This window comes from Octopus bimaculoides, chromosome 2, assembly GCF_046866305.1.
Source record: "Octopus bimaculoides isolate indiv1 chromosome 2, ASM4686630v1, whole genome shotgun sequence".
Classification (NCBI taxonomy): Eukaryota; Metazoa; Mollusca; class Cephalopoda; order Octopoda; family Octopodidae; genus Octopus; species Octopus bimaculoides.
This window is the reverse complement of record NC_142929.1, coordinates 113,140,922-113,145,921: the sequence shown is the minus strand read 5'-3', so window position 1 is coordinate 113,145,921 and position 5,000 is coordinate 113,140,922. Positions and strand designations below refer to the sequence as shown.

Below are 5,000 nucleotides of genomic sequence, written 5' to 3'. Positions count from 1 at the left end.
GTTCTGCCTCTCATGCAGTTTCTCTCACCAATCGTCAAATTGTTAATATAAATATCATTGATATGTTGTTATATAGTTAAGTGATTGCTATAGAGATTTTACCGTATTTCTTACAAAGGGAAACAATGTGCATGATTGCATTTTAATATCCTTAACATGCTTTCTCCGGTTACAGAAATGGTTGTCAAAAACTTCCACCAAAACATTTTGTAAAAAATTAGTTTCCAACAAAGAGTAAAATCTTTTTTTCAAGAAACGGGTCGTTTTATCTTTAAGTAGCTTTTGCAAGAATTATATTCCATTCTAGATTACATCCAACATTTATACATTACCTAACTATCTTCGTGTCCCTAATTAAGACAGAGCTAAGTAATAAAGGGGAAAAAAACATCTACTTCGGATATATGATAATGATATTATCTGAAAAGTAGTATCAGTTTTTAACTCAATGTCTTGACTCATCGAATGTTTATTTGTAGAACAAAGAAGATAAGCCGCAACAATTCATTACGGTTATATTTGCTGAGAGAAATCAAGATTTTAAAAGAAAATTCAGTAAAAATAACGTTACATTATCTAATTGAATGAAGTGTGGTTTGATATTAATTAATTTTACCCGAATACATAAAATTTTCGTTTAGAATTCAAATGAAAATGCAAACCAAAATATCTGCAGGACAGTTTTGTAAACTATTGACCTCAACAAGATTAGTTGAAACATTGCGGCTAAGTTATATTTATATATCAACTTTTCAAAAATTCAATTATGGTAATATTTTTGACCAGTGGCTTTGGGGTACGTCTGCGCTTGACAAGAGACAAAAGACAGATTAATCCGTGACCCAGTTTAACACGACCAGCACACCATCTAGTTTTCGGTTCCTTATAGTGGAATTCATTTTACTGTAAGCATTCGTACCAAGTTTGATTATATATTTATCGTTTTGTTACTATTGCAGAAATTCATCAGTAATGATTTCTTGAGCCATTTCCTCTCCTAATACAGAAAATCTTGCAAAAAGTTTTCCTTCTCTAAAAAAATTATCAATAATTTAAATTAAATCAATAAAAATAATTAATAATTTTGATGGAAGGATCACAAATAAAAACATGGTACAGATAATTTTTCGATGGAAACAGACCGCAAATGATGGTTCGTAGCTAGATCATGAGTTATAACTTCATATATTTTGCAAATGTTTCGTTCTAACTTCTCAGAAGGACGTATTTTGCTACACAAACATTATTTAAACTCAGTATCGTATGCAAAAGATTTTTTCAAACTATTACCTGAAATAAACAAATTTCTAAGAGAAGTACATATGTCTGAATAAGTAAAAGGATGTGTACCTGCTTTCGTTTTTAACAATAGAATATTAACCTAAAACCCAGTTTCATTAGCACCTCGGTGCTCATATAGACATCACACAAACATATGTAAATATATATACACACATACTTACATACATACATACATATGTATCTATTTATTTATTATGTAAAGGTGTAAAAAGAAGCGTCAATCTATTTTGATTTTGATAATATAGCGAGAGGCACGCAGCGGATTTGAACTCAAAAATAGTGACTGGCGCTTTGCTACTTTGTAATACATTGCAATACACTTGCATCTTTGCGACTACGTACGTATTTATTTGTCTGTGTGCGTATATATGTGTATGTGAATATTTTTAGCTGTTTATTATTATTATTTTTTTTTAGTTGGTTTTTAGCCATCACATTCTAGCCATGCTCCATCATCGCTTGAATGTCTTTCTGCATTTGTGCGATTTCTATATGTTTATATATCATTGTCAATATGTTGACGTGATGATGTATTTAACTAGTGAGAGTGGTGTGGTGGTCGTGGTGTGGTAGTGGTTTTTTTGTTTTTCGGGAATTCAGTTCAGCAAAAGAAAAAAGAACAGAAAACAAAAGAGAATAAAAACTCTTTAATAACTCCATTAAAAACCATTAGGATTTCCTTTATTTATTAACAACTTTGAGAGCTAAGTGATTCTATATCTAGATGACTATATGTGTGTGTATCTGTGTGAGTCTGTGGGTGTATGTGTCTGTGTATGTGTCTGCATTATATAATATATATATAACATGTATATGTTATATATATAATCTATATATATATATATATATATATATATACATACATATAAACACGCATGTATATGAACACCATGTATATATGTTTATTTATACACACAAACAAACACTCACACACACACATACACATATATATATATATATATATATATATATATATATATATATATATATATAGGTGGTTGATTTGTTATTATATAAACATTTAAAATATTTAAAATCCTAACATACTAATAAAGATATAAATATACAGATATGATAAAATTGTAAAGATAAAATAGATAAAGTAATAGAGTCATGGTATATATATATATGTATATGTATATATATATATATATATATATATATATATATATATATATGTATATATATATATATATATATATATATATATATACATATATATATATATATATGCATGTATATATATATACACACATACACACATACACACATATATACATATCGCTGCAGACTGTAAGGATTTTATTTTCATTTTACTTTCAATATTGCTCTACAATTAACGTTGAGGTTTTAACAGCTAGACTGATCATCAGTAACGAACAAAAATTGTTCATGAGAACTACCAAAACAGCTAAAGTTGTTGAATGTTGAGCACCACCTTATAAAACTCTAAAAATTTTAGACTATGACAACAATATTATGTTTAATAATAACAACAACAACAACAACAACAACAATAATAATAATAATAATAATAATAATAATAATAATAATAGTAGTAGTAGTAGTAGTAGTAGTAATGACGATGATATGTATGGAATATAAATACTGAGGAGGTAACTAATAATTTTTCAACAAGGAATTATGTAATCTTTGCAGTTAATTTTTCGAAACGCGTGTATGTTTTATAAAGCAAAAAATGCCGAATATGTTTTCTGTATTTTATTAATATTATGTGTGTATCAATGTGCCAATGTGTATGCGTGTGTTAGAAGCTGAAAATATTTGAATTGTTTCTCTGAGTTTCATGCTACTATTTTACTTCAGTAACCCGTAGCGTGTAAAATATGTTTTATGATCGAATATATGCATATAAACATATATATATATGTGTATATATATATATAATATATACATTATATATATTATATATATTATACATATATTATATGTGTATATATATATATATATATATATATATATATATATATATATATATATATTATAATGGAACAATTACTGTGAGAATATATTGTATAAAAGATCGTGGGTAAGCCCAAAATTATTCGAAGTAAATGAAAGGTAAATCACTTTCTTGAGGATGGGGTCATAACCCCGAAAATATTGAATACAAGGTAAGTCTACCTTAATTCACATATTTGCTTTCTTGTGATTTACCTTGCATTTACTTCGCACTGTTTTGACCTTACTCACGATCCTTTATACAATATATAACATATATGTGTAAGTGCGCGCGCACTTCTTTCATTGCTCTAAGTTCACCTTGTATTTGCACCTGGCAAGTCCTCATTCTCAATGACATAAAGACTGAATATTGCTACGTAGGCAGTTGATAAAACACTTTCTCCACGTCAATGATATGTTCGAATGAAAAACAAGAGCTGTTGCATTTTGACGAAAAGAAAACTTTGGCGAAAAAAGACAGAGTAAATACAGCAAAATATTTTGTCCGACGCCAATCTAACGCCCTGTGTTGTCTTTCATCCTTCTGAGGACGGAAAGCAAATTTGATCTCAAAATGTAAAGAGCTAGAAGAAACCATCAAGTGTATTTTACCCGTACGCTTTATCGATTCTGTTAGACCCATAATGGTATGTACCATACATCGAGATTTAAAAATTCAATGACAAACTTTTCCTTATCTATACAAACGTGCGCGCACAAACGAATATATGTGTATGTAGACACACACGTACACGCACACAGCATACACATGCAAACACATACACACATGTGGCGTTCAATCATATTATAATATAAATAATATATATATAAAACATATATATATGCATATATATATACATATATGTACATACATATACATGTATATATATATATATATGCATATATGGGTAAAGACCATTACTAAACGTAAACAACATGAAATACGAAAAACTAATTTAGCTATGCAACCAACGAGAGAAACAAATGGAAAACAAGACAAGTAACATAATGAACGACCCTTCATCATGTGTAGACAGCCGACAACTGATGAAGGGTCGTCCTTTATGTTACTTGTCCTGTTTTCCTTTATTTTCTCTCGTTGTTTGCATACCCAAATTTGTTCTTTGTATTTCATGTTGTTTACGTTTTGTGACGTCCTGTACCCATATATGCATATGTATATATATATATATATATATATATATATATATATATATATATATATATATATATATATATATATATATATATATATATATATATATATATATATGATTGAACGCCACGCATCCATTTCGCCTGCTAACCTTCAACGGACAGTCCGATGCAAGTTAGTTGGCCGAAACTTCGAAGTCACTGTCCCTATTCTTCTTATAAAAGTATAATAAATATGTGCCCTTAAAAAACTATTGAGTAGTCCTTCAGTTTAATGTAAAATTGTTTTTATTTTAACTCCACAAAAAATTAAACATCAACACACACACACACACACAGATTATATATATATATATATTGTATTCATATATGTCTTTTACTGTATGTGCCAGTCAATATGTCTATGTATGTGAGTGTGCGTTAGTGTTGTTCTGTAAGATTAAAATCAGCGTGTTATCGATTTTTAATCAATTGACCGATGTGGAACCACCATATCATATGACCTCTTGATTTTTTCCAACTGTAGGATCCCTCCTCCCCGTTTAACCACCGCCTCCACAACAATAAAAAAAATCACC

General features: G+C 28.9%; 1 protein-coding gene across 14 annotated transcripts in view; it reads left to right on the top strand.

Moving 5' to 3' along the window:
* Positions 1-5,000, top strand: part of LOC106867486 (innexin unc-9) — a 956,248-nt gene that overhangs the window by 901,375 nt on the left and 49,873 nt on the right. The window contains exon 1 of one of the 14 annotated variants that reach the window (XM_052978615.2): positions 4,542-5,000. This exon is cut by the window's right edge and continues 2,541 nt beyond it. The exons of the other annotated variants lie outside the window; for them this stretch is intronic. The gene's annotated coding sequence lies outside the window, so the exon portion shown is untranslated. Of the gene's footprint in view, positions 1-4,541 lie in introns of those variants that run through there. 14 annotated transcript variants of the gene reach the window in all.